Genomic DNA, 21,306 nt, shown 5'->3' on the forward strand with positions numbered 1-21,306 from the left:
GATCTGAGTGCTGAGATCTCTGAGCTGTGATCTGAGTGCTGAGATCTCTGAGCTGTGATTTTAGTGCTGAGATGTCTGAGCTGTGATTTTAGTGCTGAGATCTCTCTGCTGTGGGGCTGTCCCAGGACAGATCCCTGAGAATTCCCTGCTCTGATGGGAGCCAGAGCGGGAGGAAGGTCCTGCCAGACCTGTGGGATGTCTTACCCGGAGAGCACAAATGTAGGGGGTGTTCCTGGGCTCTCTACTGCTCAGGACCTTGATTTGTGCCCCCTGAATTCCTCTGTCCCTGGAACCCTCACCCAGCTGGGCACAGGTTGGCCAGAAGGCTCTGGAGCAGAAGGTGGGGCTGGATCTCATGTGGAACTTTAGGTTGGGGCAATTCTTTGGAGGCCCAGGAGAGGAATGGAACACGTTCCTGCCCCTTTTCCTCACTGGGTTCCACGTGAAAGACCTCTTGTGGTTGGAGAAATGAAATGGCAAAAATATTTGTGGGAAAAATACAGAACATCCCATTCTCAGGAGCGGTTTCTGTCCAAGGTTAAGCTGGGTTTTGCCACCACAATGGTTGAAAGCAGAGAACTTGGTGTCCTTTAAGGTGTCAGATGCTCTCACTGCAGCTCAGGATGGAACTGCCCCAGGAATGGCATCGTTTCCTCCCTGCAAACAAATGAGGCCACCAGGGGCTGGATTTGGGATTAGATTCCCGAGGGTTCCCCTGGCTGGAATTTCTAACCACGATACCCAACTGTGACAAACTTCATTAGGATATAAAGGATGTGTGAGGGAGAAGGGATGGCTGATCTCCCACTCTCAGCTGTTCATGGAGGAGTTTCCCTGGAATGGCAGAGATCCTGAGGAGCAGCATTCCCTCAGGGCAGGGCTCGCTAATCAAGGTGTCATTAACGCTAATGAGCCTTAGGTGAAGGCAGGTGAGCACCAGCCTCTGAAGGAGCTGGAAATGGGGAAAATGCCCATCCTGTGGGATCCCAAGCACTCCCAGGCGCTGTCCTCATGGGATGCTCCCTCCCAGGGGTGGAGGCAGAGAGAATTTAAGGCTCCCGATTTCCTCCTACCATTATTTTTTCTGGATTGGGATCTTGTTTGCTCCTCCTCACCAGCCAAGGGCCTCATCCAGCTTCTTCCAAAGGAAGTTTTTTAGGTCTTGGATTGTATCAGCCAACACAAGTGCAAGGGAGTGAATTTATTTAACCCAAACTGAGCAACAATGTTTAATTTCTGTACCCTCTAAATACATTTTTATAGCCTGAGGTTTGCCTGTTCTGCCACCCTGCAAGCAGCTCTGTGGTGTGGGTCACTCTCTAGGAGAAGAGGTCCTAAAACTTTCTTCTTTCTTGATGGTGTTTTAACAATTTGATAAAAATTTATCAGGTGGGAATTTGGGATGAAAATATAAATGTTTCCTAAATGAAAGCTTTTTATAAATGTGCTTAAAAACCTGAACTATACCCAGCTGCTGCCCTTTGGTTAAAGGGAAAGTTTTTCTTGTGCCAATAAAAGTAAATCCTCTTCATTCCTTTCACCTTTACACTCCTTCATTTAGGAAGTGAATTTAGCAGCTTGCTGAGTCTGTTGAGTTCCCTTGAAATCATTATTTTATTGTTCCTTTTCCTGTTGGAGAGTTGGGATTTTTAGGAAGAAATTGTCGGGATTTTGGCCTCCAGTGGCTGAATTTGGTCTGGTGGCTCAGTGAGGTTGTGCAATGCCTGGTTGTTTTGAGGCTGGGTTAAATTTGGTCCCAGTTGTCCATGCCCAGCTGGGGACCCTGGAGATGGAGCTGCTCCATGGGGCGGGATGGGCCCTTCCCTTCCCAGGACACTGCTGGGATGGGTGTTTTAAATCCAGTATAAACCAGCAAAAGATCCATGTGAAAAATAAATCCCTGCAAAGGTGATGATCACTTAGAGTTCAGCAATATTCTGGTTTTTGCTGTTGTTTTCCTGCTGCACTGATGGTGTGTAGCTCAATCCAGTGCAAGCCCCAGCTATTGTTTTTCAGATCAACTTTCGATTTTAATGAAGTGGAATAAACGGCTTTGAATGGGTTATTTAAGGAAAGAAAGAACATGGAAGTGTTCAGCTTTGATTTGAGGGGTCAGGTGAAATATTTCACAAATTAGCAGCACATTTAGCTGTAAGGAGAGCTGATGAGTGAACTTTCCCTGGGTGATGTTATGAGCTGGAGGGGAATTACACCAGCAGCACTTGGCAGAGGAGGCTGGCAGGAGCTGCAGCCTGAAGTTCTTGTAGGAGCAGAACAGAAAAGGCAGGTGCAGAAGGAGATTTTGTGAATTAAAAATGAACCTGCTCAGCCTGGGAGATTTCAGCACATCTGGAATAGTTTGGAGCTGCAGCTGAGCAAGGGCAAATGTGATTCCATTTGCGGTACTTGGGACAGAAATGAAGGAACTGGAGGTGTGTAAAGTGTTTTTGTTAACTCGAGCAATCTGCCAGAGCAGCCATCAGGGACCTTGTGTGGCTTCTGTGTGAAATCCCAGCACTTGACTGGTTTTCCACATTTACTGCCAAGAAGTTTCTCACAGAACTTTGTTCTCACAATGTTTTTTGCCAGAACAAAAAAAAACCCAACTTGGTAGGGAGTCACTCAACGGGGTTCTTTTACCACTTAATGTATTTTATTTGTGTCTAACAGCCCATGGCAGCACCTGTGCCTTGTCCTTGTGGCAGCAAAGGAAGAATTGGATGATTCTGTTCCCTTCCAGCCCTGCCAGAAAGGTGAGGTGTGGTGGGCACCTCGCTGCTCTTGCAGCCACCAGGTTTCCCCTGGTTAAGGATGTCCTTCAGCCTCCTGAGCTATAAAATTCATCTGGAAAATTCTCCCTCTGGGAACTTCTGCTTTATTTCTGCAGTTTGGGTTTTTTGGTTATTTTTGTTTGTTTGTTTGGCCAGAAGTGTTTGAAGTATTGCAGTTGTCCTGCAGGGAGCCCAGAGTCTGGGTTTGCAGTTCACTGGAAATATTGGGGTGAAGAAGAAGCAGGTCTGGGGAAGGCAGGGGGGCTCCAGCACCCCAGTGAGGAGGCCCCAGTGCTCCCTTCCCCTGGCTGGGGAAGGCTGGGAGAGGGATTCTGGACGTGGATGTTTTTGCTGGCTTCCATGGGAGCTCTGTGCTCTTACTGCACCAGGAGGAATCGCTTCCCTTTTGTTTGCTGGGACTCAGCAGTTAAATGAAAACAGCCTGTTTGTATTTTCTTAACAAAAACAATTTGAGGCACTTCCCAGAAGTTAGGGATCATGAATAATGAAAGATTTTATTTTTAATTTCCAGAACAAAATAAGACTATGAAATGGTTGGGCAAAACACTTGAATCCAATTAGGAAACAACTTGGTGAAGAAGAAAACCTTGACACTTATTTTGAGTATTTGATTCCCTACAATATCAATTTAAATGTAAATTGTGCTTTGGAGAAGAATGCTTCCATCAGAGGCTAAAAGCATGTGGTTTATGCTTGGTGTTTTACAACTGGATTATCTCAGACCTGGGTTTACAGTTATTGCCTGTGGGCAGAATTCCACCTTAGCACTTAGAGCACAGGCAGTAATACACTTGTGCATCTGTTTTGCAGCAGATTGCTGATAGAATTGTGTGATTAAATAAGAAATTTTATGATTTCTTTTCCCGTGGTAGATTGCAATCGGTATATTTAGGTTTGATTTTGGCTATAAAATTTGTAGCCTGCGAATAAGTGGGATAAGAAGTTGCAGGTTGAATTGTTACTGGCAGAATTGAAGTGCTGAGATCTCAAATGTTTAAAGAAGAAAGGTCTCGGGAGGAACCTTGATCTGTGTTTAGTGCCAGGTGGTGAGGTGTGTTCATGGCTGTGTTTTATCATCTCAGGGCTGGGCTCTGCTCAGCTTGACCCTTCCAGAAAATTCAGTGTCCAGTTCCTCATGGCAGCTGCCTGAGATCCTCCTCAGGTGCTTTTGGTGCCAGCAACAGCCCTAAAACTGCTCCAGCTCCTGCCTGGAGATCAGAGCAACCCCCAGGAAATCTGGGTTGTGGACAGTGCCAGAATGGCTGCTAGGAGATGCTGTGAATAATCCCAGGAGCACGTGGTGTAGCTGGAGATGGAAGAAATGTCAAATAAAATGACACCGAGGGTTTTTTAAAGTATTTCAAGTGTTTGAATGTGTTTCAGACGAGCTGTTAGTGCAGGTCTCACACGCCTGGCTGTGCCTGGCTGTTTTGGGTTTGGCTTTCAGCAGCTCCATCCAGACATTAAAGGTAATAAATGCTGCTGTATAGCTACACTTTAAAATCATCTTCTGAGGCAGTGAAAATGTGAAGGCTTAATGGTTCATATTTCACGTTTCTGGTGTGAAATGTGAGCAGGCAATGCCATGGCAGGAGAGGCTGGTGAGCTCTGCCACGAGCTGAGGAGCACCAGCCTGGCAATCTCCTCACCATGGACGTGTCCACTGGACTCAGGTATTTTTTTAGAAAGGAGATTTAGTTCTTCATATTTTCTTAATGAGTGTTCTAAGCCTCGTTTTTCCTTGTATTTTCCTTAAGGAGCCTGTGTCTGTTGGATGTGGAGCTGGTTCAGAGCTGTTCTACAACCCAGGAACTGCCTTGCCCTGCCCTGCAAACGGGGATTTGTCATTTCTTATTTCCAACCTGTGTTTGTTATGCCTTGGATTGATGTGTCAGGGCATTTTTCCTTCCCCTCAGAAACTTTCCTCTGTCTTGGCATTTGGCAACTTTGTACTCCAGCCTTGTTGTTCTGCTCTGTTCATATTTTTAAAATGCGAGCTCTACAGGCAGAAAATAAATTCTGAGGTGGAGGGCACCTGTGTGGAACAGCCCAGTGTCAAAGGCAGATAAAATATCTCCCAGTCCCTGACAGCGGTAGATTTTTGTTAATGCTGGTTCCGTATCACTCGGGAGGAGAAACACTTTGCTCCTTGATTTATGGGCCCTGACAGGGAAGTGTCCAGGATGATTAATTACAGCCCTAAATGACAGTGCCCTCATTCACACCTCCCTGGCCTGGATGATTGAAATTAATAAATATATCTGTGTGGCTGTGGAATTTGCCGTTGCCTGTTCAAATATTGATACACTTGACGTGCTGGGAAGGGATTTAGCAGAGGCAAAGCCTCGCAATCAGCACCTTGCTACGTTTCAGTTTGTAGGGAGGGAAAGCAGCAGAAGATTCTGGAACTGATTGGAAGGCTATGAAGAATTTTCAGAGAAAATGTTGTGACATTTCTTTGGCAGTTTAAACCCTTGCTTTCTGCAAGCATTTTGATGATTTTTGTCTCTATATTTGTCATTTATTTTTGAGAGTATTGGCTTTGAGAGTCTACAAATTAGCTGGAGGATTGTATTTTTGGGGACGGAGTCTGACACGTTGGGACTGTCACAAAGCTCTGCCTTGCCAAGAGGAGAGCACAGTCACGGGAGCATCCAGAATGATCTGTTCCTTGTCTGAACAGCACACAAACCTCCTTTTGCAGCCCTTCTTTGGGTGACTCTGATGAGATTCACGTGTTCCAATGAACGTGAGGAGGCTCTCGGTGCATGAAGGAACAGAATCACAGCTGCTGCCTGAGCTGGGGAGTTGTAATGACACCCAGGGGCTGTTCCCAGTGGAAAGAGCTGCAGCCCCACCTCAGGAATGGTGTTGGGCTCTATTTTCCCAGCTCCTCCAGCTTATTCTGGGAGCAGCTCTTGTCCGTGCTGGGTAAAGATTCAAACTCCTGAAAAATTTGCAATTTGCACTTGAAATTTTCACCAGTAACATTGGGGTCAGTCAGATGTGACCTCTGCCAGCCTGGTGATGGCCCCAGGGCTGCAAAGTTTGAGCAGCCTCTTTATCCTGGTGATGGAAAACACGGGAAAGCCGAGTGCTGATCCCACCAAAGTGTGGGAGCTGTGCAGTGGAGCCTCCTCAGGGATGTGGCAGGTGATAAATGCATCCCTTTTAATTCCCTGAACTTGGAGAGTGATGTTTGCTTCTTTAGCAGCACTGAAACCTTTAGTTTAGATCTCTTAATGTTGCTTTTTTTGGGGCTGTTTCACTTCAAATTCCATCCATGCATCAGCAGGGGAAGCCCAGCACAGATCACCCCGTGTGGCTGCCTTGGACTGCTCTGCACTCAGCTCTGAGTTTTCAGGCTCAAACTGTAAATCCAAGGCTAAATGGAAGTTTTCTGTGCTCAGATTGTTTTTTCTGACACCTGTGCCTGTCCAGGTCCTCCTCCTGTGCCCTCATGGAAAGGCAGCGCTGCCTTTTGGAGCTTCTTTCGACTACAATATTTCTGTGGAGTTTATTTTCAATTTTAACTTGAACTCTCTGCCTCAGCCCCCTGTGTGTGAAGTGGAGATAATTTTGCTGCCCTACCTTGTCAGTTTAATTAATGTTGTGGAGCGTTCAGATAGCGACAAACAGCTGAGAAAAGCCCAAAGGAAATGAAAAATTCTTTCTTGGGAGCGGCGTTTGGACAGTCGGCAGCAGATAAGGCTCAGACACACTGAAAAACGAGGCAACCCCAAAATATTAAATCCAGGCTCATTTAGGAGGAAGGGCTGAACTCTGTGTGCTCAGGGAGCAGACACACGTGGGGAAGGGCTGATGAGGTAATTAAACACTTGCAAATGAAGGAGGTGCATGGGGAGGTGGGGCTGAGAACAGAAAGATAAAGTTACACCATGTCACTAATTTTGGGAACTATTGAGGGGCTTAAATGAGATGTTCTGGCTGCTTTTGCCCTGAGCTTGTACTAAAATCACTAAAAACACTAACACTTTTATTAAAAAAAATAATAAAAAATAAAAATTAACTACTTAACCTTCAATTAGAAAAAATATTTCCCTGTGAAACTCCATTTATTTTCTTATTTCTGTGTCGCTTCTGATAGGAAAATGTGTTGTGGATTACAGGGCCAGATGTTCTATAGAAAAAAAAAATCCATGGTTGATTCTCAGTTGAATCTTTAAAAAGAAACATAGGCACCAAACCTGGTGGTTTGGATTGGGTTTTCTTTTTATTAGCATGAAAATATCCCCTGATGTGCCTGAAAACCCACCTGCTTCAGGATGAATTAATTTGGCTGTGATTTTGTGCCGGTGACATTGGGGAGGTGTTCAGTGCTCTGAGGCTTCCAGGAGGACTCCAGCAGCTGGGAGGTGATGGGATGAGCGGCTGCCACATGTGTTAATTCCTGCCTTTTATCGGCTGCTGGGGCTTCCAGGAGCAGCTGACAGCTCCATTTCCATGGCAGGGAGGGGGAATGCAGCATGATTAGGTACAGGTCATCTGAGGGGAAAAATGAACATCTGAACTCATCTGAGGAGCCCTTGGTGTGGTGAAATCCACACCCAGAGCAGTCCTTGTCCTTCAGCTGTCTGCTGAGGGGCCTTCTGATGCACAGGGCTCCTCCTGGAGAGGGAAAATTCCTGAGATTCATTGCAAATTCCATTCACATCATCCCCCAAATGATTTTTAATTTTCTTTGAATGACAAGCAATTATGGCCTTTTTTTTTTTCAGGGGCTGCATCGGGAGATAAAATGTCTCTCAAATTCTTTCAGGTATGTCGTTAAACCGTGCTCATAATTGAGGGCTACAGGAATTAGTGCGCAGTCTAATTGTGAGTGAAGAATGAAATGAAAGATTGTGTTAGGCATCAGAGCTATTGTGGAATTGTGCAGGTTTAAATAGTGAGTGGCCCTTTCCCTGGAGAACTGTGACAAACAATCTGGGCTAAACTGGAGAAGTGGAGTGATTTACATTTGTCTTATGGGGCCTGGAAAAGACTGAATTTGACTAAAATCTCTTTCTGAGTCTCCTCTTTCTTCTGAGAGCCTTCCTGCTGCTCTTTGCTGTTTGAATTCTGAGCAGAGGCTGGCTCAGCTCTGTTTGTGGGACAGCACAAAGCGATTTGGCAGCACCTGGATCTCCAGGATTTGGGGCTGGAGGGCCCTGTGGCCATAAAAGAACCCTTTTCTAACAGCAGCAAACACCTCTGAACCTCTGCTGTTCTCACAGCAGCGTCCAGGTGTGGAGGGTGATCAGTGGCAGGAGCCCCGTGTGCCACAGCAGAAGGAACACTCTGTTTAGAGAGCAGATCTGAATTGGGTAGAAATCCCTATAAATCTGAACCTGTTCAAATGCACCAGAGTGGCAGACAGCAGGGGGATAATTTAAATACTGGATATATGCATACGAATGGGCTCATTTGCATAGTGTTCCAAGGTAATAAATTGTTACTTCCAGCCTTTGTGGCAGCACATCTCAGGAAAGGAGCAAAACAGCCTCTGGATCAACTTAGGGAATGAGGGAATCAAATGGACTTTATTGGAATGATGAGGAAATCAGGTGGGAGGGGCTAATGAAGGAGTTAATTGGGGTTCTGTTCTGTGGTGAAGCTCTTTGGTGAATGGTTGTGGTGCTCACTGAATGAATTTCCATGTCTTTAGGTGCTGTGATCAGTGAGACCTGCTCCAGTGTGATTTGTGAGCTGAGCCAGTGGAGATGTTCTCCTTTGGCAGAAACACAACCCTAAGGAATCTCCTGAGGCAATAATTCCTCCTTTGTCCTCAGGTGGGACCAGTCCATCACAGCTCGGATTCCAGTGTAAGTTGTGGATCCCTCAGGGATGTGGAGCTGGATCTGTGGTGTGTGCCCATGGCTCCTGCTCCTCACAGAGCCCCCTCTGCCCTGCTGGGGAGGATGAGCTCCCTCCCCAAGAGCTTCACCCTGGCCTGAGCAGAGCACTCTGCTCAACCCTCTGCAGAGCAGTGCAGGGCTCCTGCATTCCCTGCAGCCTGCTCTTCTGGCTTTCCCTGCTCCTGGAATAGCCTGACAGGCTGCACCAAACCCCCAAACCCTCCTGGCCCAGAGGAGCTCCTGAGCAGGGACTGTCCTCCTGTAATTCCTGGGATATTGGGAAATCTGGTAAGAGCTGAAGGAAAGCAGGGCTGAGGCACTGCCCTTATCCTGTGCTTGGGAGCTGCTGCTGGGACAAGCAGGAATTGTGGCTGCTGCTGGGACAAGCAGGAATTGTGGCTGCTGCTGGTTTGAGGGGAGTAGGGGAGGTATTTTCTGTGACCTCTGGTGCAAGAGAGACTGTGCTCCAAGGGAGCCTGGAGAGCAACTCAGAGAGGGGAATTGAGGTTGTGTACAAAAGGAATTCCTCCCTGGGAGAGAGGTGAGGGTGCCCAGAGGAGCTGGGGCTGGGGATGCTGTTGGTTTATCTTCCTTTCTGCCCCACCTCCATCCCTGTCCTTTTGCTCCAGTCCTTGTGCTGTGGCTCCAAGCCCTCGCTCAGGAGCCTCTGGTGCACTGAGGATCTCCAACATGGACTTTCCTTCCACCTGAACACGGGCTGGAATGTCTGTGGGATCCAGTGTGGCTGTCCCTGGACCCCTGGCAGTGTCCCAGGCCAGGCTGGACACGGGCTGGAGCAGCCTGGGACACTGGGAGATGTCCCTGCCATGGCAGGGTGGGCTTTAAGTTCCCTCCCAACCTAAGCCATTTGTGATTCTAAACAGAATTTCTTGCTTTCCCTGTCAGTGCTTTCACAAGCTTGACAAACAGCTCAGCACCCTAATTCTTATTTTTACAGTTCACTGCTGTTTCATATTGGCAGTATCCATCTCTCCCTCCCTTTATAGTGAACCTTTCATTGATTTATTGTGATGGTTCTTTAAATCCCTGGTGAAAGAGCAAATAATATCTTGGCATTTTGCACACCTTTTAATTATAAACAACTTAAAGGAAAATCCCTCAGATGCAAAAAAACCCCAGCAAAGAAAACCTGTAGTTATATCTTTAGAAGAGAAAAAGTAATTGAAAAGAAAGGGGAGAGTCTGTAGGATCATAAAGGAGTTGTTTATTCCCCTCTGTGCCTGGTGTGATGTGTCAGTGAAGCTGAACTCGGAGTTTTATGGCTCTCCTCCCCAGATTGTGTGAGACACGTGTCCATAAAACCCTGCTGTGTTACAGCAGCCTGAGGAACAGCACTCCTGTAGTCCTGGGACTGTTTAATCCCCTGGTTCCTCTGGATGGAGGTGGGAATCTGGAGCCAGGCCCTTCCAGGGATGGAACTGAGCAAGGATTGTAGAACACGGAATAACCTGAGCAGGAACCAGGACAGAACCCTGGAAGGAGCAGCTGAGAAAGGTCAATAGCAGGAATATCAGCAATAGCTGCCCATTATTTAGCTCTGAACTGATATGCAGGGAGCTGGCAAACAAATGCAATTATAAATTAATTACAAAGTACAGCTCAATGCTGCTCACGTTGCTCAAATCAGCTTTGCTGCAGGATGGATGAGGCTCTCGCCCACTGAGACAACATTTGAGCCCTTTTAATTGTCCTTTCAGAAACAGATTTGCTTGTTGTTACCCACCAGTACTCCCATTTTCCTGGGAAATTCCTGAATGGATGGGAGTTCTCCTGGTTCAGTGGGATGTCTGTTGTTAGAGACCTGCTCTCTCTTCAGGGAAATCACAGGGAATTAATCTCTGGTGATTTGGTGTTTTCCTGAAAAATCTGCACATTAGGAAGGAGAAAAGAGTCCTGCCATAACTGGTTAACAGATGCCTCACAAAGTAATTCCTAGAACTTCTTGGGTTTTTTCCATCAGGAAATGCTCTCAAGGAAGTGATCAATGGGGCAAACTGCTCTTGATGCTTCCATGGGGCTGAGCATCTCCCAGGAATTCTGACTGAAAAGGGCAGTGGGGAAGGAATTGGAGCAGAAATGATGGAGAATGGTGGCACTGGGGCCTTTGCAGGTGGAGGTGGCAGGGGATGTGATGGGAGAGGGAATGCAGGGATGAGCAGCACAGGAGGGATCCATCAGGAATTTCAGAGCTGTGCCCTCATCAGCCCCTCAGTGCTGGATTAACTCCTGCCCTGCCCAGCTCTGGGAGTGGTTTGATGAGGAAAGAGCCCCACGCAGGTGCTGAGATGCTGGAGCTGGATTTCATAGCCTGGCCCAAGCTGACATTTAGCAAAGCAATTTAAGAGGATGTAAGTGAGAATGACCCCATCCCTGGAGCTGTGGGCTGGGATCAGAGAACAACCAGCCAGAATCTGTGCCAGCTGAGCTTTTCCTCCTCTGCTGGACAGATATTATCCCATAAACAGCCCGGGGTTGAGCTCTCCTGGGTGTTGGAGGTGCTTTCATTAGGATTGTGGCTGATCATTAGGCTTTGTCACATCCCTGCCCTTCTGCAGAGGTAACACGGACAAATAATTCCTACAAAATTGTGTTTAGATGTTTGATCTCTGCTGTTTCTGACTGCACAGGGTCACTCTGGTACACGTGAGACTCTCCCTCCAGCATTTCCTATCTGTAAGCTGGAGTCAAACTGAAATTTAGAAACTTGTGTTGTTGCCTTGGATGAGTTTCTGTCTCCTAAAGAGCAGGTTTTAATCCCAGCCCTGCAGAGACAGGCACAGTTCTGCTGTGTAAATAAATTCGTGGTAAATCCTAAAAGTCCACAAACCTTTGTGGACTGTCTGTCTGGAGAGCCCAAATCCTGGATCACAAATCCCTCCCGTGCCTCAGTTTCCTCTGGCACATTTACCTGTGGCTGGGAGGTGAAGCTCAGCAGGGTTTCCAAATGGTCTGAGACCCATTCACTGAGATAAACGAGTCCCTATAAAAACAGCCCTGGTAAAATGAATCGTGCCTGGGAGGTCCACAAAAATCTTTATAGACACACAAGGTAATTAATTAGAAATAGTCCATTACTGGGCAATTGGTTTAGGATTCAATTTTTAATTTAGTATTAAATTGCTTAGGGACTATTTTCTTTTACATTTTCTTATATCCTTATCTTGCTGCATGATATTTGATACTCTGCCATTGGAGAGCAGTCCAAACCCTCGGATTCCCAGCAAGGGATCCCCCAAAGCCCAAACCTTACCAGCAGAGTTTGTCCATAACTGTTATTGGCAGGGCAGGAATTGACAGAGCAAATTTCAATTCAGCTGTTTCATTTAATATAAAAATACATATCTAAACCAGCAGCAAAACCACAAGCAGAATAATCCAGCATTTCTAAGGAATCCTAACTCCAGCAAAAGACTGAAACTTTGGGAGAGGCACACACAGCTCTGGGGATGTGTAGACAAATTCTTCTCTTTGCCATTGGGAGCCAGCTGCTGATTATTTGGGGTTGTTGCCATTTCTGTCCTGTTGTTCCATGATTAGTTAACTGACTGAAATTGCCTGCTCTGTCTTCATCTCTTCATAATTTTAAGTGCTTGGATGTAGCTGATTCCAGCCCTTTTTATCAAGGTTTTTACTTCAGTTCTTGAGGAAGACTAAACCTCAGACACAGCAACTTCATCTTAAATTGCACTTCTAGGTGGGGATAGAAATAACAGGAGCAATCCACCAAAGAGGCAAATCCAAAATTCAGCGTTATTTCTGTACCCTGGACTTGTATTTTGTGCATAATGTAATTTAGAGTGTAGCTCATTTCCACTGTAGAACACACATGGGAGCTGCTTAACACTTGATTGGGTTTTGAGATCAACTGGAAGAGTCAAATGGAAAAAAATGTTGTGTTTTGGGTCAGGAGAGTGGCAGGGATCCAGAACTTGGGCATTAATAATACACAACAGGGAGCTCTAGGAATAAATCCCTTTCTGCTGCTCAGCTCAGTGGCTGTCAGCCCGAGCGGGTTAGCTGTGTCAAGGTGTTCTGCAGCGGGCTGGAAACCATTACTGGAGTGCAGTCCCTTTACTGGGAGCACTGGGCAGGGCTGGGCTCCTGCTGGAGGAGAGCTGGAAGCACAGGACACGTTTCCCTGCTGCCCCCAGATGAGTACAGACTGCAGAGGAGCCCATTTCTGTAACAGAGCCAGTCCAGGATCCTGGCAGATTGGGCAATAATAGCACAGAGTGCTCGTTCCTTGTTCTGCTTCACGCTCACCTGAACAATGGAGATGGGCTGAATTTACACTCATTGCTGCAATATTGATACAAGCTGCTAAAACCTTCTCTTTGTGCTTTATTAAAGGAGTGCAGCCTGTTTGGGGAGGGGTTTGTGAGAAGGGATCTCCTAATGAACCCCTTCTGAAGTGATGATCAATCATTGCTGTGGGGATGGAGCTGCAGCCTCTCCCAGGCACAAATAAATCACCAGCAGAGCCCTTCAGGAGCCTGGGCTGTGCTTGGCAGGTCCCCACAGACAGGATCAGCTCTGCTGCTGGGGCACTGTGGGCACAGGGGGCTCCCTGAGGCTCCAGGGGTGCTGGAAGGAGGAATGATGTTCCTCATGGAAGTGGTGAGGTGCTCACCAAGGCTCCAGGGGTGCTGGAAGGATGTTCCATGTTCCTCATGGAAGTTGGGAGGTGCTCACCAAGGCTCCAGGAGGTGCTGGAAGGATGTTCCATGTTCCTCATGGAAATTGGGAGGTGCCCATGGTGGTCACAGTGAGGGTGTTCTGTGCCATGGTTTGGTGTGGCAGTGTCACCTGTGGGAGCTGAGAGAGAAGAGGAAGGAATTTCCGCCTCCTACAACTTCCAGCTGGGCCTCAACCCTTCCAAAGCTGGATCCATGTGGATTCAGGAATTGTGGTGCTTTGGACAGCGAAGAATCCCCCCAGGCCTCCCCTGTGCTGTGAGGCTCAGCAGGGGCTGGGCCTGCACATCAACCACTGAGGCTCATCCCTTGGCATGGGATGATCACAAACATTTGGCAAACCCTTGTTCCAGTGGGATTCTCCCCCATCCAGATGAGGCTGCTGATGTAAATTGCCCTTAAAAAACTCTGATCTGGGGGCTGGCAGCTCCCATGGCAGCTGGAGCAGAACCTGATCCCCAGCCCTGCAGTGTTCCTGTGTTTGGGATTCCCAGATTCTGATGCTGGGAACCCCTCCCGTTGTTCCCTGGCCCTGGGAAAGCCCAGCAGCTGCCACAGCCAGGATCCCAGCTCTGCTTTTTGTTCTGGACACGTGTTTACTGTGTTCTAAACTGGTTTAGAACCTGAGATTTATTTTTTTCTAATTGAAATGCCATTGTTTTCTTCTTATTTTAGCTCTTGTTTGTGAGCTGCAGCAATTCCAGGGAGGAATGTTTTATCAGCCAGGAGATTTCCATGGGGGTGCAGCAGCTGTTGGGATATGGGCTCCACGGCCACCCCAATAATGTGGTTTGGTTTGTTCCTCTCCTGAGTCCTTCAGGTTCAGATTTCTCCCTCTTGTGTCCCTGGGGCTTTCCCTCCTCCTCTGAGCCCTCTGTGCCCTGCTCACCTCCCCAAATCCAGGACACACCTCTTCCCATGCTCCTTACCTCAGATTACTAATTCCCATTATTATTTAATTACCTTTCTACCGGTCAGACCCGTTCTCTGTAGGGTTTGGAGGGTTCAGAGCTGGTCAGTGCCACAGGTGGGTGGGAAATGTGGGCTGAAATGTCAAACATCCTTAAAAACATAACCTTTGAACCCCCAGTGCTAAAGAATTCCTGCCACAGTGTTCTGTACAACCTGCTGATGCCAGGGGCACTGAGAGGCCCCTCTGCAAGGGTTAGTCAGGGTGGAGCCAAAGTGCATGAAAACGTTTTGGAAAGAGCTGCAAAACACAACAATCTGATTTCTGAATCAGCGGAAATGGAAGCAATAGGCCGTATTTTCCCTGAGAAATATCATAACTGTCAGGGAACAGAATTGTCTTTTGATTGTAGCAATATGCATTGAAAAATCACTGCTGGGGAAGTTAATCTCCTCAAGGCTATGAAATATTCTTTAGGCTGAGGATGCACTTGTAAAAGTTGTGCTTTTGTTGTTGTTTTTTTTTCCCCCACATGTAAATTATTGAAGAGTGAAATGAAAAGCCAGAGATGCAGGTGTCCTGGTGAGGTGTTCCTCCAGGAGAGGGGCAGGCTGGGCAGGAGCCCTCTGCTGCTCCCTGCAAATCCTTGGATCTGGGAGCTTGTTTGCATCCTGTTCAGTCTGGAGCATCAGGAGAGCAGAACAGGAGGTGTCTGCTGTTGGACAGACTGACCTGTGTGGCTTCTCCTGCAGGACTCCTCTGGAGGGCTTTAAAAGCACTTGTGGCAGTGCTGGGGGTGCCTGGAACTGATGGTCTTGCTGGGGAGTTGTTTTTAATAGAAATGTCTTATTTATACACTTGGTTTGTTCCTCACTCTGTGTTTTAGGAGACTGTTACCCCTGAGCTGCCTCCTAACCAGCTGAACTCTGAGAAATGCCTGTTCCCCCGGCCTGGGAGGGCTCTTCCAGCCTCAGTGATTATCCAGAGACCAGGAGCTATCCCCCTCAGGATGGTGGGTCAAGTCCTGCAGCATTTTGTTTAACTGGGTTTGTTTTTTGGGGGCCAAGGCAGAGCCCAGGATGTGCCAGCCCACAGGAGAGGCAGAGCCATGGGATTTGTCCCCTCCCAGCCACCTCCCCCTGGCCTGGGCACAGGGAAAGGCTCCAATATTCCATTGTGTGCATCACTGGCCGAGCCAGAACTGACTGGTTGATATTCAACATGGAAATTGGATTTCCAAGTACCTTCAGGAGAGCTCCAAGGAGGCAGCTGGGCTGATGGGGAGATTATTCTGTGATATCAGTGCATGATGGAGCTAATGAATTAGATCCAACCACCTACGGTGAAATCTGTTTGCTGTGTACAAAAATGAACAGGAAAATGGGGTTTTTATTAAAAATATCATAACTATTTTTTTTCCTTCAGCCAGAATATGTACTACATCAATACATCACCCATACAGTTGTGAAGGTAATGCTATTACACCACAGACATTTCATCTAAATAACAAAGTTAATATTGAAATATTATTTTTACCAATGACAGGGTGTTTTTTAACAGCCCATTGACATCAAATCATGTGAACAATATCCACTCCAGCTCCATTTGTCACCTCTTCAGGCAGGTGGGGAAGAGTCAGCCTTCCCTTCAGGCTCCATCTCTCCTCCCCAGACTGGGATGGGCCACCCGGTGCCCTCTCCTGCATCCCCCTTTGCTGGGTGTCAGGAATGCAGGGGGATCCTGGCAGTGGGGTTAAACCTCTGGCTGAGCTTCAGAAATGGGAAATTAAATATTTTACAGCAGCTGAGGCCTTTGTGTGTTGCTGGTGGGGCAGGAGCTGGGCTGGATGCAGGACAGCTGAAATGTTGAAGTCAATCCACACATCTGGCTGAAGCTGGGGAATGCAAACAGGGTTGGCTGGGATGAGATTTGTCCCGTAGCCATCCACAATTAAATTCCCATTCCTGAAATACCCCCTGGAATGAAGGCAGTGATGGTGGGAGCACGGTACAGAGCACTCCCAGCAACCCCAAAGGGATTCCAGGTGTTGACATCAGCTTGAGCTCTACCAGGAATGTTTCCTTTGGAATCAGCAGTGTTGGAGGAATTGAAGGTTGAGAGAGCAAGGCAAGAAATGGAATTAATTTTTTATACAAGGGAATGCAGGGTGCAAAAATCCTTCTGTTAATGGCATCTCAGCAAAATTTCATTTGCTTATAGTATATTTTACTGGATTAATCAATTCCTGCTTTTTACCAGGTGTGTTTATTTTCCTCAGTCTCAGTGAGAGAACAGTGACCCAAAACATCTGGATGTAAACAATTGCTTTCCTAAACAGTTCTCCTGTGAGCCTTTACTGTGTGATCAGAGGTATTTATGTTGTATTTTATAAATAAACAGCTGTGTGGGACACTTGGTTTCTGTGTTTGGTTGTGTCATGAGGAGAAAAGGAATTGTTTTGCTGTCAAGGACTTATTTCCTGGGCAGATTTTACATTAACATGACAATACCAACAAACATTGTCAGCTCACAATTGGCTCTTTTTGGCAATTGTTCATGGGGGATATTAGTGGAGATTTGGGTGCTTGTCCCAAAATGTGCTGGGAGCTTATTTTTAATAGAAATAACTTATTTATATGCTTACTTTGTTTATCACTCTGTATTGTAGGAGACTGTTCCCCTTGAGTTGCATTTTATTCAGCTGAACTCTGAGGAAATTCCTGTTCCCCTGGGCTCCAGCCAGGTGAGAATTCTCCCATCTCAGGGTTATTCCCTCAGGAACATCTCCTGACAGCTTTTCCAGGTCTCCCTCGTGGTGGTGTTGTTCAGAGGTGACAAATGGGCTTTGCTGGAGGCTGGACCAGGGCTGGGGCCAAAGCTCAGTGTGGCCTCCAGCAGGACATGTCCCCCTGAGATGGTGTCCTGTCCTCCTCCTCATCACTGCCCAGCACTAAGTGTGGATGGAAGGAGCCTTCAGAAGGTTTTTAGTCCCCTCAGCAGTGCAGTTTGTTTCCTGGGATGGTCGGTGGCCGTGCAGCAGCAACCCAAGGTTTCCTCCCTTATTAACCTGGGCTGCAGGAGATTTGCCTTTGTCTCTCCCCAGGCAGGTTCTGAGAGCCCAGCTCCTCTCTGCCAGGGAAAGGTGTGCAGGAGGGGGTGCAAAACAGCCAGACAAGCCTCACACTTATTAAAATTCCAGGGGAGGCTTGGTGGAACAAGCTTTTGATCAGATACAATCTATTCTCAAGCTCAGTCTAATATCCCTGGATGGCAGCTTTTCCTTACATCTCTTTGGGTTTTCCCCCCCCCCTCTCTTATTTTATCAGGCAGTTTTCTCATAAACTTTCTCCTTTCTCCCTGCAGGATCTTAAACATGGAGAGGTTTGGTTTTTTTTTATAGTGATGATCTTAGATAGGGAGCTGGGGGAGCAGCTGTGCCAGAGGAGGAATTTTAACCCATCCTGGAGCTCAGCCTGCAGCAGCTCTGTCCCTGCTGCCTCCCATGGATGCCCTGCCTGCAAATCCTGGAGATGCAAAACCTTTCCTCCTCCCAGAGGTCTCCAAACCTTTGCTTTGCAGCTTTACCACAGCCAGTTGAAGTTCAGTCTCCAAAGCAGGATGTGATTTTTGCTCAGTGTGTGAAGTTTATCCAACATCCCTGCCTGGTGTTCCATCCAGCTGCTGCTCCTGACCCAAAGGTGCTGCTGCATCCAGAGGCACAGGTTGGTGGGAACGTGGACAAGTGTGTGGCTGCCATGGAAACAGCCTGAAATTGGGAAATCAATTAAAGCTGAAAAAAAAGTGCTATCACTTCAGCAGGCTAAATGCTTTCCTGTATCTTTTCAGTCTCTGTAGCTTCTCCATTTTGACTTGCAGGTAATTGAAGTTTTAATTTGTTACTGTGTATCAGGTTAATGAAAGCAGCTGTAAATGAACTGGATTCCCTGGTGTCCCCACGGTGAGTTGTGCAGCAATGGAGAGCTCCAGCTGCTTTGGGAGGAGCTGCACAATCCCCTTCCTCTCTGCCTGAATTCCTGGAAAATTCCTGGAGGGCTGGCTTTGGAAATGAACCTGGGAAAAATGCTCATTACCAGGCAGGGAAAGGGGCATCCAGGACCTGTAAATGGCTCACTCAGGCTGCAGAACAGTTTGGGATTAAAAAAAAGGGAGAATTTTCTATTTCTGCTGATTTCAGGGAAGGAAGAATGTGCTGAGCAATGGCAATAATTGGCTGTAAGCAGGCAGTGTTTGCTTTATGAACTGTCTGGGTGTGGAACACAGGGAGCCCAGGCTGGGATTACTCCGGAGCAGCTCCCTGGTTATCCTTTTTTCAGGTTAATAAACCCACTGGCAGATATTCCTGTTTCAAAGAGCAGTTTTAAATTCCTCCAGGAGCTTGAATGGCTACAAGCCCTGCAGGTACTGGAGGGCACGTCCAGGTGTAATTGTGGCATTCAGATCTTAGCCAGAAGTTGCTGCTTCTTGGCTTCTTTATTTGGAATTCAGAGTGGGATTTTCACCTGCCCAGGGAGATCAAGTTCCACTGAAAATCGATGGAACTTTTACACTTCTAATGACTGAAACACCCTGAGAAATCCCATCCTTAGGGCTCTAAATGACTCTCCCATTTTCAGAAGTACTTGATGGCTGTCACTGGGTTTTCCTGGGCCTTTCTAACTCTGCTCCCTTAAAGGTGAGGAGGGTTCTGGGAGCTTAGGGCACACCTTTAGGGGGATTAAATGATGTTTTTAAAACACTTGATAAAAACCTAGAGCACAGTGATGAAGCTTTGTATTATTCCCTCATCCCTCTTTGTCAAGGCCTCAATTTCCTGTTTGATTTCCAGGATCTAAATAAATCAGCATGTTTGCCTGCCTTGCCCAATGTCTAATTAAATATGGAGATTGCAGATATGCTTGAACTGAACAACGAATACTTGGTGTATTTGCATTGACATCTGGAGTTATAATGAAATTATTTATTACTTCCAAATTAGAAGCATTAGAAGAAGTCACAGTGCAAGTGCTGGCTACCAGCTGCTTGTGTTTGCATCTCATTTTTTTATGCCATCACCTTCCCTCTTTGGTCAGGACCTGCTCTGAGAAGATGATGCTGCCCATGTGAGACTTTTCTTTCTTGACCAAACCTTTTTCAGAGAGAGCAATGCCTCAGGGGGTGGCTGAGCTTTCATCTCTCACATTTCTGGTTCCAGTAGCTGAACTCAATCTGAGGCTTGAAATGCCACACTACAAATAACATTTGGGGCTGCTACAGCTCTTCTCTTGCCTAAGTTTTAACTTTGGCTGAGTTCCACAAAGTTAATTTAACATCAGTATCTTGTTTGATATTTTTTTCAGGAATATTTTTCAAGTGTTCCAGAAGTTTAGGAAGTGTGTGGATATGTCCTAAATGAAGTTCTTGCTGATTATGGTGACATGATAAACTTGGTCATAAATCCCAATTTACCCTCATGGCAATGAGATCACCAGGACAGAGGGTTGGCACCAGGGGCTCTTTAAGGTCCCTTCCATCCCAAGCTTTTCTGTGGTTCTGAATCCAAACACTGGTGGGAAAAGTGTTATTTGCAATATTTACTGGATAGTTGACAAATGAGATTAAGAAAAAGACCTTTTTAATTTAGTTAAAGTCCATATAAAGGGTGGAATTTATTAGTGAGAAACAACCCTTGTCATCTTTGCTTTGGGTTTCCCCATGATCTGGCATAAAAATAATGTGTTATGTAAATGTTTATACCTTGGTGGATCTCGTTAAGCCATTTAAAGTTAAGTAATGTTTGCCTGTTTCAAAACTTCAATTAGCATTTAACAAGAAAGCAACAGTCTAGCCAATTAGAGATTTCAGCAATAACACACACTCACTTCCATTTTCTAGCAATTAATTGATAAGTAGTTTACTGTGGGCTAATAATTAAAAGAGAAAACATTCTGAGCAAATTGAAAGCATTAATGCAAATGAGTTCTGCATTTCTTCTTTTCAGACTGGCTGACCAGGGTATCTAATCTGCTGTGAACAGAGGAGGGCTGAATTATCCCAAATATCCACTCGGGCTGGCTCACCAGCCCTTAAAGGGACATGGGGAGCTTTGGGGGAGCTTTTGCTTTGCTGAGGGAGCTGGGAATGTGGTGTGGAGGGATGGAGTGGCAGAGGGCTCCTCTCCTCGTGCTTGGGATCAGAGCAGGGGGAACAAATCGTGGTGCTGTGTTGCTGCTGAAGATGAACAGATCACACGGACACAGGTCGAGGTGTGGTGAAGAGAAGAGCAGAGTTTATTTTTCCTCCCAGGATTTATAGGTTTGTGACCACGGCCAGGGATGGGATGGTCAGGATAACACTTTCTCACTGCACTGGCCATGAGAGATGCCCAACACAAGACGTGGAACAGAAAGAATGTACACATATCTATGTTTACAGTCACTGTCCTGGAAAAGTCCTTAGAAAAGCATGTCAGCAAGCTCAGAAGCTGAGTTTTCAGGGCGACAGGGCTGCACTCACCTGGGTCATTCCCAAGGGGAAAATCCCAGCTGTGCCTGAATCCAGGCGGTCGCGGTTCTGAACAGCAGAGCAGGAATGTGGCAGTGTGGGATGGGCTGGGGAATGGGAATGGGCTCCTCCCTGTGCCTGGGGCCAGAGCAGGGCACAGACACTGGTGCTGCTGGGGTTCTGCACCCACCTGTCTCACCTGGGCCATTCCCAAGGGAAATCTCCCCTGGGCCTGAATCCAGGCGGTCACAGCTCCGATGAGCTGGCCCAGCTCTCGCTGCTGTGACCACGACAAGAGCAATGGGATGTTTAACAAAGAAGGATCTGAGTTGGCAAAATCACTTGGTGCATTCTGGCGGTGGAAATTGAAGGCATTTTTCTCCGGAATGCGGCGGTGATCACTGGGAATAGCTCCTCACAAACAGGAAATATCCCCGGCTCCCGCACTCGAGGTGCAGCAATCTCACTGGATGGAGAAAAAGGTCTCATTTTGTCTCGGAGTTCACTCATTTATGAGCTCTTCCTCATCT

At 46.9% G+C, this 21,306-nt stretch overlaps 1 long non-coding RNA gene across 1 annotated transcript; it reads left to right on the forward strand.

Moving 5' to 3' along the window:
• The first annotated feature begins 1,238 nt into the window (after positions 1–1,238).
• On the forward strand, positions 1,239–17,996 carry LOC117245054. The gene is made up of 7 exons (XR_004499215.1): positions 1,239–1,331; positions 7,532–7,572; positions 8,461–8,617; positions 15,162–15,287; positions 16,535–16,645; positions 16,944–17,018; positions 17,855–17,996. It is a non-coding gene; the product is annotated as an uncharacterized LOC117245054 (long non-coding RNA).
• The last annotated feature ends 3,310 nt before the right edge of the window (positions 17,997–21,306 follow it).

Source organism: Parus major, chromosome 12, assembly GCF_001522545.3.
Source record: "Parus major isolate Abel chromosome 12, Parus_major1.1, whole genome shotgun sequence".
Classification (NCBI taxonomy): domain Eukaryota; kingdom Metazoa; phylum Chordata; class Aves; order Passeriformes; family Paridae; genus Parus; species Parus major.